At 43.4% G+C, this 14020-nt stretch overlaps 2 long non-coding RNA genes across 2 annotated transcripts; one reads left to right on the forward strand and one right to left on the reverse strand.

Moving 5' to 3' along the window:
• Window positions 1-43: 43 nt before the first annotated feature.
• Window positions 44-6419, forward strand: LOC134429182 (uncharacterized). The gene is made up of 3 exons (XR_010030541.1): window positions 44-249; window positions 634-716; window positions 6240-6419. It is a non-coding gene; the product is annotated as an uncharacterized LOC134429182 (long non-coding RNA).
• On the reverse strand, window positions 4113-8800 carry LOC134428797 (uncharacterized). The gene is made up of 3 exons (XR_010030461.1): window positions 8344-8800; window positions 8152-8185; window positions 4113-6473 (listed from the first exon to the last, which is right to left on the reverse strand). It is a non-coding gene; the product is annotated as an uncharacterized LOC134428797 (long non-coding RNA).
• Window positions 8801-14020: the final 5220 nt, after the last annotated feature.

Genomic DNA, 14020 nt, shown 5'->3' on the forward strand with positions numbered 1-14020 from the left:
TTAACCGGATTTTTTGCTCCAGTGGAGCTGCTCCCAGCCTGGCTGGAGCTCACATGCCCGATCTTGAAGCGCAATTACGCAGCAGGTGTAAAGGCAGCACAGCCTGCCCCAGGCACCGCGGGCTGGCAAACCTTGCCACGGGGAGAAGAGCATCAGGTAACAACAAATTATCACATGTCACCTTCACCTGCCCCACCAGGAGGAAGGGACAGTGAGCTGGGAATGCTGGGGATCTTTGGGATAAGTTTGGTGAGTCCTATTTGTGTTGCTGAACCCCAGCAGTGACTGGTGTAGCCATGATTTTTCTGAAAAATCCTTTCCTTAGGATTTTTTCTCCTGAGAAGCTGAGAGACCTCAGGAATGAAATTATCTGCTGCTGTGGAATGCAACAAGTGCATCTGTGATTGGTCTCATAGAGTTGTTTGTAATTAATGGCCAATCACAGTCAGCTGGTTTAGACAGTCCAAGCCACAAACCTTTGTTATCATTCATTTTTTTCTATTCTTAGCCAGCCTTCTGATGAAATCCTTTCTTCTATTCTTTTAGTACAGTTTTAATAAAATATATATCTAAAATAATAAATCAGCCTTCTGAAACATGGAGTCAGATCCTCATCTCTTCCCTCATCCCCAGATCCCTGTGAACACCACCACAGATTGGTTGTCCTGAACTCATGGGAGATGTAGCAGAAATTTAGGATGGTCAAAAGCCACAAGGTAAGTGACCAGTGGAATGACAGATTGAGGGTAGGGCTTGAGAAGTAGCACACAGACCAGGTTTGTCAGCTGCTTCCCTTTGTGGCCATCTGTTTTAGAATCAGAACAACTTGGGCTAGAAGGGATCTTAAAGACCATTGAATTCCAACATCCCTGCCATGGGCAGGGACAGCTTCCATTAAGCCAGATTGCTCAAAGCCCCATCCAACCTGGCCTAAAACACTTCCTGGGATGGGGAATTCACCACTCCTCTGTGCCAGTACCTCACCACCCTCACAGTGAAGATTTTCTCCCTAACATCTTACTTAAATCTCTCCTGTTCCAGTTTCAAACAGGTATGGGCCAACACCCAAGGTGACAGCCCCAGGTGGTCCATGAGAGTGACTTCAGTAGGAATCTTGCCTGGATTCCTGCTTAGTTTTGCTTCACTCCATATCACTGGCCTCCCACAATCATGACTCAAAGTCCCACTGATCACTCCCCCCATCCCACCACACCACACAGCTCAATTTAAAGCCCTTCAGGACCTGGCTCTGAAGACACACAAGTACCCCCAACACACCCGCTGCTGAAATGCTCCCTGAATTTCAGCCATCATTTATGTACACTAATTAGTGCTGGTTGGAACCCTTGAGAAAAGCATGGATAAATACTAAGAAACTACTTAATGCCCCAAAGCCTAAAACATCTTGGCTTTAGCTAGTTTATGCTGTATCATAGTACCCAACTTGCAGCAGAGGGCACAAAAATAGCTTCCAATGATATTATCACTTTGTTCTAATGGGCTAAATTCGGCCCTGAGGGGCTGTAAAAATTAACAGAGTTTGGCCCAACATGTAGTTAATGAGGATGGTCTATTTCAAACCCATAAGGTACCACATTCTGCCACTACAGATTGGCTGGGAATAACTCACCTCTTTAGAGACACTGTATTCACTTGCAGCCCTGGCTATGTTTGCTCTAAATAGAGGCAGCAAAAATAGACATCAAAAACAAAAACATTTCTTTCAGCCTCCGAATGCCTCTGGCTCTGATTTTGATCTTGCATGCAGTAGAAGCTCAAGTGAGTGGAGAGGTTTATTTCTCATTTGTGTCAGTAAAAATGAAATGGGCCCACTATGTTCAACACTGCTACAGGATGCAGAACATTTGAGACAGTATCTAACAACCTAGAAATTGTTAATCTTCGTTCAACAAGGCTAACCTATAACTTCTCCCAATCTCTTTCTATTGATAATCTCTTGGCATTTTTGATTTCTGTATCCTCGTAGTTTCTAACTTCCCCTGACCATACAGCCAGACTGTCCTTGGCAGAATTCCCTTCTCAGGAGCTTCAGAATCAAACTCATCCAGCATCAGATTTCTAGCTCTGCACAACCCTCTCTTGATCTCTAGAGTTTGTTCATCTAGCCAGACCAATATGTGTTTAGCTTTTAGAAGAGGTGCACAAGCATGTTTTTTTGGAGTCTGCCCTGCTGCTCCCTCCTTTTGCATCTCAGTCTTAGACCCCAACTTGAACTTGAGCTTTAAGCCTTTGCTGCTGTTTGTTTGTTTTGAAATAAGGCACAACCACGGAGGCTCAAAATGCACCCTCAATTCCTATATCCCAACTCTCCATCATGCCTTGTATTTTCCACAAACACTCTAAAAAAAGCAGAATGCTCCAGAAAGTACTAAATTTCAGATCAAGTGGTGTCAGGTCTTCCAAAAAGTCATTTTTAATGTGGATGATTTGTGTAGGAAATCTCTCACCTTCCCTCTCCGTCTTATATCTTATCCCAGCTGTTCTTAGCTGGAGAGGAAACTGAGGAAGGATCTCCTCTGAATGTCTGTTCTGGCTTCTTGGGGTGGACTTAATTCAGCCAGGGGACATTTTATGGTCCAGAAGCCAGCTGCCACAGTCCAGCTGTGTCAGAGTCCTCCAGCCTCCTGAAAAGGGTGGCTCCATCCAGACTGCCTGTGGGGAAAGACCCCTCAACCATGGGGACTTCCAAACACCAGCTGCAGACTGTTTGGGACAGGTCTAGGTGGTCTGGGCCAAAAGTTGTGCCAGGGATAATTCTAACAATAGAAAGGAAATTCTGGGGGCTCAGAACTATTTCACTATTGTAGATGTATACTTAAAAATCTTGCCATCAGTATATAATGGAAAACCATACTGGATCTCTTTTTTTTTTTTTTTTTTTTCCCTGGATTAGTTACTTTTATCTCAAGAATTGTTCTCCTTTCCCTAGAAAGAAAGAGAAGTGTTTACTGCTGATGAAGGTTGTGCTGAAGAGGAGCACATCCACCTCTTTCCTTTGGGATAAGCTTTTGATTTTATTCTTACAGCTCATAAACTGAACTCCCCAAACTTGCTGACTTTCACAAGACAGACAAGGGTGGGACTTAGGACTGTGAGTGTGGCCTCACAGCTTGGGAGATGAGGACTTTCCAAGGAGAAAGAGTTCACCTCCCTCCCAACCCAAAGGTTCTTCCCTGACACAGACAGCACCTCCCAACACCACTCCACGTTCCAGCAGAGATGAATGGGCTGATAACCAGTTTATTATATTTGATCTTTTACCACATCCAAACACAGTCCATCAATTACTTGGATCACAGAAAATAAAGAGCTGATTTGAGATTCTCTTCTACTTAGTCATTTGTTAACTTCTGATAAAACTGAGCTTTGTCTTCTTATCTCTCTTTGCCAAACAAAGAGGCCAAGGCCAGCAAGTGAACCTCATCTTTCACACTACCCTCCTGATTCAATCAGTCACATATTGTAGTTGATCATTAAATTTTTCAGATAACTACTTGCCCTCTATTCTAGGATGTAAGAAACGTTTGGTGCACTGACCAGCTAATAGGAAGGAGGAGGAAATGCAAAGCTCCACTGATATCACATCTTTGTTATCAATTTATTTGGTGTAAAACTGGCAGTAATTTCACAATTTATTTGGTCTCTAACCAGATGGAATAGCTTATCTGTCTGGAATGAAAAGAGTCTTTATCCTCAATATACATCCATTATACCTCATTCCCCAGGGACCATTCTAACACAAGTTTCTCAGCAAACAAATGTCACCATCTTATCTTTTATCATTATAAAAAAGCTGGTCTTTCCTCAGGGAGTTGTGACACCACTTACTACACCTCACAACTCAGGTTTAAGGCCTAGCCCTCATTCTGTGAGTATCCAAACTTTCTCTCAAACACAAACATCATCAGGTCCATTCTTCTGGCTAAAGCATCAGTTCACATCTGTCAGGCCTCTCATTTGGGGGATATTGGGACTTTCTTGGGAACAAGATGACATCTCTAGCCTACGCTCTTTGAAGTCACATTCCTAATTTGTCACCACATCTAAGGGAAAATGGAAATCTTGAAAATGTTGAAAATCAACTTCAGAAACTTTGCCATCAACTCTGAAAATATCAGCTTTGGGTTGATGCCCTAATGGTGGAAAGACCTGACTTCATTTGGTGGCAGTTGACAAAATTTTGCTCTCGTTTTGAACAGCATGGTTTTGCAGCAGATTTAATTACTCCCTGCAAACATTTCCTTTGGCTAAGGGTAGATTTACACGTGTGTAACAGATCATGACCTTTCTCCCAGCCACCCCAAAGCTCTGGCACCGCGTGTGCTCATGGCAGGGTGCACACATCACCCTGCAAGACAGCAAGGCAGCTCTGCAGAGTGAGTTGCTGCCAACAGCAAAGGAGTGGTTGGTTAAAAGGGTGGTTAATGCTCTGACATACTGAGTGGTTAACAACACGTCAAGTGGCTGAGGAGAGAACGCTCTTATTTACTCAGAGGTCAATTATTCACTCATAAATTTATTGGTTTAATTTCCTTGTAGTCTATTTCCTCTATTACATATTCATAATCATCTTCTCATAAGTTCTCCTCCTACAGCTACTAATTATTCTCTATGTTCACCACACACCCTTTTGTGCCATATAGATGGGGAATATTAATTTCTGTAGAGCAGAGATTTTTTTCTTAATTAAAGCAACGTTCTTTGGAAATAAATGCAACAACCATCAATTAAATTCAACAAATAAGGAAAAGTCATTACACAAAAATGCCAATCAAGATGCTGAGCTGAAATTCAAATGACATCAATCACACTTCTGTCGTTCCAAAACACTGATTTAATCAATGCAGAGTCCACAGGGCTTCAGTAAGGGAACCATTCGCACACATTACTTTTTATTCCTCTGGAAGATGCAGTTACAGCTCTGTACCTGGAACAGTCAAACATCATCTCAGCTACTGTGGGAAAAGGTGTGCAAAAGGTCTGCTCCATGCTCTGGGTGTCTGAGAAATCAACACAGGACACATCTCAGGCTCTGTATGGTATCTTCACTCCTCCATGTGAACAAGAGCAGGTATAAATAACTGAAATATTTGAAATATTTCACTGAAAATAAGGGCTCACATCCTCTGGAGACCCAGAACTATTTACTTTTATGGCAATCAGGTGTCACTCCTTTTTCAATGAGGATCTTCCAATATGCTTGAGCCTTTTAAGGTCTGCAAGGGAGTCTTTCTGCATCAACACTTCTCTGTTGTATTTAGCCAAAGCAGCAAAAAGGGAAGAACATGGTCAACAAGAAACTAGAACTAGATTAGGAAAAGTAATCCGGTGGGTCTTAAAAATTTTAGGGGAACAGGGTAAGAAACTTGCAACTCTGTAACTGGTGATGATGGAGTTTTTATTTCATACAGCTACATGTTACATAGGACAGAGAGTTTCACGCAGTCATTCATGCTGTAGTTACACAGAACAACAAAAAAACCCCATAATGTGCACCTTGCCAATTGTGTTTGGCCCCGAGCTAGAAAAACTTCTGCAGCAGAGGAGCCTCTTGGTCCAGAGGCTGGATTGTGTCCTGGAGCTATCTCATAGATCTGTTTTCCAGAGCGGTGGCCAGACGCACACAAGTCCCATTAAAGTAATTGATTGCTCTGTGAGCTTAATACTTCAGCATCCCGGGATCCATGGATTACAGCACCATGCACTGGGTCGTAATCTATGGCAACCTGCACTGGAGTCAGCTGGCCCTGGCTAAGCAGAGACCAGAGGGAAGATGGATATCAGAGTGCAGGAAGAGGCACGAGGGATGTGTTAGAAGCCAGCAGCCAGCTGCGCGGAGTTTAACCTGCCTGCGATATTTCTGTGAGGGCTGCGCGCAGAAAATCCCATCCCATTATCTCCAGAGAGGAAAGAGGGATCATGAGGAGAGAAGGGTGAATTATTAAAGGATAGGCTGAGTATGACTGAGAGCTTATTAAAAAGGGAGGAGGATGGGCAAGTGGAGAAACAGCTTGCTTGGCTGGTTCTATTAAAATCTAAGGCCAGATCCTCTGTGTAAATTAGCATAGCTCCGTTGACTCGGGTCGACTGGTTGACTTCTCTGGCTTTATGGCAGTTTACCAGCTGACATTTTAGCCCATTAACTTGAAGCATTGCATGTTTTCCTGGGAGCTTGGTCTTTGTTCTGTCCCCCACTCTTTTTTTTTTTTTCCTGCCAGAACTGACAAAATTCTTCAGCTGAAACATCTGAGGAACGACATCTCATCAAAGATGGACGTTTCCATGGAAATATGTTTCGGATGAAATTTTTTTGAGTCTTTCACAGATAAAATATAAATAACTGGTTGGACAAGTTTTCAATAAATCAAAATAGAAACTTTTTGCTGGAGAAACTGAAATGTTGTTTGGGTTGCATTTTTCCTCTGTTTTCTCAAATAAAGAACATACAATGCCTGGAGAAAAGAAATGGCCAAAACGAAAATTTGCTGAAAAGCTTCCAAGAGGAGACAAAATCCTGTATTGGGTTATTCCCCCACAGATGCCTACATTTATACCCCTGAGGGCAGAAAGAGATGATGAAGAGCTGATGGCAGTGAATGCAAGGCAGAGGAGGGAGAGATAAGCACTCCTGGTTTTTCTCTGGATGAGTGCTTTTTCTTTTTTTTTCCTTCTTTTCCCTGCTCCTTCTCTTCCCACTCCTTGCAGCTAGTGCATCAAAATGTAATCTGGTGGGAAAAAAACCCAGAGCAAGCTCTGCCTCCCCTGCACCAGGCACTGCTGATAGAGAGATCCTCTGACATGGATCCAGAGGGGTTTTTTCTTCCTCATTTTGAACCCTGATTCACCCACACAAAGGGACCAACATTTAATCATATGGGGAAATACATTCCAGGGGTGAAACTGCTGGGGTTGTTCCCCAAAATATGATCCTCAGGAAGAAGAACTGGTTATGGAAGATTATGCCCTGGAAACCATTTCAAAAATGAATATGTAAAATAAAATGAAGAGCTTTGTTCAAACACATAGAGGAGTCTGACCACAGTGGAAGTTGGTAACTGCATCCCTGAGGGTCTCATGGGGAGTTTCATCCCAAGAATATTAGAAGAGTAGGAATGCATTGAGGAATCCTGAATATATTATTACACCTCCACATGTGCTGCCCCCATCCCCCAAAACAGCACTGGGGAACCACTTCTGGCGGCTTAACCTCATAAGTTTAGTGACACCAAGGCTGTGATTTGCAGTGCTAAAAGATTATCAGAGATACAAGACTCAGTTGAGTATTTCCATGGCTTTGCCTTACATCAACTGCCCAGAAAGTTCTCCATTAATGGAATAATATAGTTATGGAAATATAGAATGGTTTGGGTGGGATCTTAAAGACCATCTCATTCCAACCTCCTGCCATGGTTAGGGACACCTTCCAAAAGACCAGTCCTACCTGGCCTCAAATGCTTCCTGTGAAGGGGAATCCACAACTTTTCTGGGCAACCTGTGCCAGGGCCTCACCATCCTCACAGGGAAGAATTTCTTCCTAATATTTAATCTAAACCTGCTCTCTTTGAGTTTAAAATCACTTCTCTTTGCCCCATCACTCTCTGCCCATGTAAAAAATGTTCCAGCTTAATCAATCCCTGGTTCTGGAAATGAAGTTCCAGCTTCCTTGGCACAGCTCAGAATACCAAAAAAATTAAGATGCCTCCTACAACCAGGGAACAGAGTTTGAGCTACCAGCTGCTTTGAACATTTGTAGAGGAATACTTGGGGACTGGGTTGCAAATACACTGCTATATTCCACTTTCCAGCAGCCTGAAGTGTGTTTGGCAATATACAAGAGAGAGCTGCTGTTGATGTGAAACACCAACCAGAACAGGGCCTAATCCTACACACGGGTGAATATGGCCATGCCATTCTACTGCTGTGCATGAGGTGCCATAGAGAATATGTCACTCGACTTACTTTCCCCACATAAAGAATAAAAGATAGGTTTAAGTCAGTGCTTAGCTTTAGGCAGTGCTTAGCTGCTGACCAGCATGGAAATCCCATCTGGAAAAGATGCAGATTCATCATCACTGCCAAAGTGGTATTCTACAGCAAGTGCTAATGCAAAATGAGACAAGAACTACTTACTTTGGTGCAGGCAAACTTCAGCTTTTCCTGTGAGCTTGTTGGGTGAGGTCAGCAACATTAAAAAAAAAAAAGAAAAAAAAAAGGTTTGCTAAACTATAAATACAATTAAAACCAAAGAGGGTAAGAGGGTGCATATTCAGATTGTTTGAGGGGGTGCCAGAATCTGGCTCTGAATAGTTTTGATTAACAAACCTGGGTCTGAACTGCTGAAGAACTGTTCATTTCGTTAAGCCATTATTCATGGCCTGTGACTGGTCATAAGTAATGTTCTGCATCCTGATGAGAGGATTGAAGCTTAGCTGGCATGATGAATGCCTGACAGCAGATAATGAATAGTGTACTTCCCTCACCATTCACAAGTGCTCCAGGGTTTCTGAATTGTAAACTACCAGGCCAACTCACTGAACAAGTACATTGAAATAACATTCCCAAAAGCAGCAGGATTTCAGCTCTTTCTCTATGGGGCAGAGTTTAATTTCCTTAAATCAAAGCAGTGCAGGTCAAGCAGGTGTCCTAAGAGCTGTTTGTTGGTTTTGTCTCAGGCCCAAGCACCCTGCAAATAAAAACCAACCCCTAAGCCACAAATCCCTCTTCAGGGAGAGAGCTCAAGGTCCCCACCAGGTCAAAACCCAACTCTCCCCAAAAGTTCCATCCCTCCATGACTCTACCAGTCCCACTTGTAGCTGGAGCTGTTTAAATACTTGCAAACAACAAACCACATGGTCACATAAACGGCAGCCAATGGAAGCCCAAGTAATTCATTTATCAGTATATTGGCCAGCGGACTGTTTTAATTATTTAACTATTCTGGTAAAAGCTAATGCATAAAGAACCTAACCAGTGTGTGGATCTTGCACAGGGCCTTCAGCCAAGGGGAAAATTCAGGCTGTTCAAAGCCTTCCCTGCATGCAAATGGGTTGGAGAATGTTCCTGCAGCGTGGAGCTGTGGGATGACTGGCCAGGGGCAAAGCCTTGCAAGGGATGCTTGGACCAACACACTGACATGCTGCTTTCCAGCTTTAGCACAGCCTCTAAATACCAGTTTGACTTGTACCCAAATATATCCCCAACTGAACATAACACAAGTATGCAAGGAAAGTATTTCATTCACTGACCCAAGGGGAAGTGAAATGTAGGATAGCTGCCCCGTGAAGCCTGGAGAAAATCACCTGGGAACATCAAAATGCAGGTGCTGCAGCTGAACACTTGACAGGCAGCCATGTGTGGAACACTTTACCCACAGCAGACAAGGAAAAAATTGTTTGGCTTGAGATATTTGTACTTCACAGGCTGATCTCTCAACCACGCTGAAGAAGCAATTAATTGAATTAACAGGGCATATCAGTCTCTGGAGCACTCAGCACTCTGTTGGTGTGACAGGCCTGCCCACACATCTTCATCTGAGAGTGCTGCACCTCTCTGCTTCCACTCCAGCCACGTCCTTGCTGTGCATGACAGCCCTGGCACTCGTTAGGTTGGTGGCTTGGGACAGGCTTTAGGTTGGGAATGGCTTCTGTGAGAATCCCAGTGCAGCAGGATCCTGCTGGCATGGCAAATCCAAAAAAAACCAAGTGGAGGCTTCCCTCTGACCCAGTGACCCAGCATGGGCTACGTTTTCACACTTTGGCACCTTCCTAACAAACGATTATTGCTCTGGGGCCGTGTGAGGCCACCGTGCACGCTCCGTGAGCCCTTTGTGTCCGCTCAGACTCCCCATCCCACTGACCCACAGGGGCTCCTCTTCCTCATCCATGGGGGACAGCACCAGGAATTATGGACATTGCCTGTCACAGTCATCTTCTCTGAAAAATCCTTTCCTTAGGACTTTTCCTCCTGAGAAGCTGAAAGGCCTCAGGAACAAAATGTAAACATTGATTATCTGCTGCTGTGGAATGCAGCAGGGGCATCTGTGATTGGTCTCATGTTGGTTGTTTCTAATTAATGGCCAATCACAGTCAGCTGGCTCAGACAGAGAGTCTGAGCCACAAGCCTTTGTTATTATTCTTTCTTTTTCTATTCTTAGCTAGCCTTCTGATGAAATCCTTTGTTCTATTCTTGTAGTATAGTTTTAATATAATATATATCATAAAATGATAAATCAGCCTTCTGAAACATGGAGTCAGATCCTCATCTCTTCCCTCATCCTGGGACCCCTGTGAACGCCCTCACAACTGCCTGTCTTCCAGGAGGGGTACACTATCCAAACAGGATGACCCCTGTGGCAGGGAGGAATGATGAGGAGGACTCCATCTGTTGCCCTGATTTTTTAAGATTTTCTAAGCCTTCTGATGTTTCCATTCTTGTAACAAAATTTCTTCACAAACTGTCTGTAAATAACTTATTGTTTTGCATTCCTTTATGGAAGAGGAGAAATTTGACAGACTGTTGGTTTGTCCAGTGTCATTGGAGAGGTGGCACTGTCACCCTCCAGTCCACTGTCACTTTTGGAAAACTATAAATGTTGGAGTCAGAAAATAAACTTCCCTTTTTTCCCCTTGAGAGCAGCAGTGTGTGCGCTCGTGTTGTTTCATGTCCTATAGTGACATCCATCTTATCAGAAGGCTAATTAATTACTTTATTATACTATATTATTCTATATTATATTACACTATATTACATTACATCTAAACTGAATCTGCCAAGCACTCCACTCTGCACACACTGCACAGAATCTCGTGACTGTCACTGACAGTCCCAACACACACACACACACACCTGGCCCTGACAGGCCAAGGAACAAAACACCATCACTCTGGGTAAACAATCTCCACATTGCATTCTACTTTGGCACAAACACGGGCACAGCAAATGATAAGAATTGTTTTTCCTTTCTCTGAGGTTCAGAGAATGTAAAGCCCAGAAATATTCTTGGGAAGAATTGTGCCTTGCTTTTCTCTGTGAAGAGAAATGTGGCTACACTACACACCTTATCACATCACCCTACCTGGGCCCTACCTGCCTTTACCAGGTTGGTTATGAAGCTGTTCAAGGGTATCTTGAGCCTCAGACAGGAGAGGGAGCAGCCTGGGTAGTCCCAACCCTGCCAGAAATTCCCTGTGTAATTGCAGTCCAATTACTCTTTCTATGCTTCAGTTTTCCACAGGAAATTATATTTCCTTTGACACTTAAAACTGTAGATCTTTATGCTGTGGGTCACTTCCTACTACTTTTTGTGCAGAACCCAGCACAATGAGACTAGTTTTGACAGGATTACTGAGCTATCTTGATCTCACAATCAAATATTTTTATTAAGCTCAATTTCATCCTGGTCGTCCAACATAAGTGCTTCTTCCTGAGGCTTAGACACTTCTGTTATTTGTAGATATTTATCAGGGAACATTTTTCATGGCCTTTTTACTGGAACACAAATGTTACAGTAAAAAGTGGAGGATATTGCTTCAAACTAATGGTGGGTGGCCAGTGCCTCTGGCTTTGGGAATCACCAGAAACCAGTCAAGCAGCAGCACCTGTGTTGCTTTACATATTCAGGAAAACAAAGTTATATGGAGCCCTTGGTGCATTCAGAACTGGATTCCTTTTTATTACACAGGCAGCAAAAGAGACAATTGGAGAAGACAAAAACACTATTTCCAAGGACAGCCACAGAACTCCTTTAAATCATCTCTGCTTTTCCAATATCTAAAGTGCCTTTTCCCAACAAAGGTCACCAGGTTTCTTTGCAGCTCTCCAGCAACCGGGTGCTGAAAACCACTCTACGTTTGAAATTCTGAGGGAAAGACACCAGGATTGAAATGTCAAGATTCCTTAGGAGTTTTTCTTCAAGGATTTCCTATTTCCTCCTCTTTCTGTAGGTCATTTTCCTTTCCTCTGCCTTACCATTTCCTCCATCTACACTTTCCCCTCGTAGCTCGTGTACAGAATTCACAGATGCCTTTCATAAATCTGTCCTCTTTCCTTCACTCAAACCTTCCCACTTTCACTCTGATTTCTCTACTTCCAGCCACACAGACCACACCACATCATGGAAAATGTTCTTTCACATTCCTGACACTCTCAGGTTCCACTAGCAGCCACGTGAATGAAATCTCAATTAGAGGAATGGTGCAAGTGGAAGCGTCATAGCTCCAAAGGCTTCAAAGAGTGCCTGTGGTTTCCACGCCAGCATTTTTTGTGGTAGTCACTCACTGCTAGTAGGGTCTGGTATCAGCCTGAACCAACCAAGCCACTTCACTTTCCAGAGCCAGCCCATAATTTTAAAAGGCCAATGGACTCTCGGTGATGATGCAATGATGTGTTCTCAGGTGCTTCTCTAGGCATGAGGCCAAAAGCTAAGTTACCATTTATGCAATTTGAAATGAAAGGCACAGAATTAGGCAGCGACTAGAATTTCTCATTGCAATTCTTAATCATTTTGACTTTATTTTTCCAACAGTCAGCAGGTTTTTCCTGTGAGGAGTCCTTTAAAAAATAAATTAGATGGCTACTTACCATGACTATCAGTTGACTCAGATGACAGGACATTGCACTGACACGACCTTTCGTGTTCCTCACTCCTCCTTTTCTGTTTCTCAATTAGGCCAGATTCTACTGCCTTTATTCACACGATTGCTTTATTCCATAGCTCACACTAATGGTTTCAGCAGTGACTCCTGGAATAAATTACCGCTCCTGTGTGCCAAGATGACCTGAAGTCCTTGCCAAGGGCTGTTTCAGGCCCTTGTCATGACTTCCTTATCCCCTTTCATCCTCCACAAAGCCAGGAGTTTCTCACAGCTCCTCAGCTGGTTCCCCCAGAATCAGAAGACAATACCTGTTTGCTGTGCCTCATGGGAAACCACAACTGTGTCACTAACAGGGCAAGTATCAACCATTGCTGTCATTAACTCAAAAACCCTGCCATGGAACTATCAGCAAGAAGGTGTTTGCTGTCCTGTTTTATATGTGACAATGGTCAATGCCTCACTGAATCAGGTATTACATGAACATTTCCCACACTTGGGGAAAAAACACACACTTTTAAAAATGGGTACCAGCAGCTGGAATGAGAATGCTGAACATTTAGAAGCATTTAAAAATATTAACCTCTAAGGCTTACCAAAGCATCATGGACCCATCCTATTTCCCTCCAGTGAAAGTCCAGTCAATCCCTTTTAAGTGCTGTGAAATCCTCACTGGAGCTGGTGCACAAGGTAGAGCCTAATTATGGAGCCTCCTTTAAATCAGCTGGAATCTTTGTAAGCATAAATCATAGAGCAAAATCAATTGTTTCTGAATCATGTCTCAGAAAGAATTACCAAGAGCATGCACAAAGTCAAATCCCCAAAAGACAGAGAATGCCAGAGTTAAGATGCTCATGACCTAGTCTGGAAAGGACAAGCTGCTACACTTGATGCTACGTAGCCTCAGGGGAATGTGCAGTAACTGGTTACCCCAGTGCCTTATAAAATCCACTCTCAGGCTTTCCACAGTTGCTATTAATAGGAGTTATAAACAGCCACAGAACCATAACATGAGATTAGCTGTTGTTGTATCTGTTTCACAGATAAACTCTCTGACAACCAGTGAAACTGAAATGGAAACCAAGTCCCTACAGCAGTATTGGCAGGAGTGCTGCAGCAGGATACTGGAGAACAGAGTGCTCACAATGGGTAACCAGATAAGGGCAAAGCCACCTTTTATCCTGCCCCACTCGTGTGCTCAAGTGAATCAGCACAACAATCAAAAGTGAAGCCCTGCTGCTGTTGACATGTTCCACCTCTCATCTCTCACCAGCATCAAATGGTTGTAGAATCATGGAATGGTTTGGGCTGGAAAAGACCTTGAAAAGTCACCTAGACCAGCCCCCCTGCCATGGACAAGGGCATCTTCAACCAGATCAGGTTGCTCAGAGTCCCATCCAACCTGACCT

This window comes from Melospiza melodia, chromosome 1, assembly GCF_035770615.1.
Source record: "Melospiza melodia melodia isolate bMelMel2 chromosome 1, bMelMel2.pri, whole genome shotgun sequence".
Lineage (NCBI taxonomy): Eukaryota > Metazoa > Chordata > Aves > Passeriformes > Passerellidae > Melospiza > Melospiza melodia.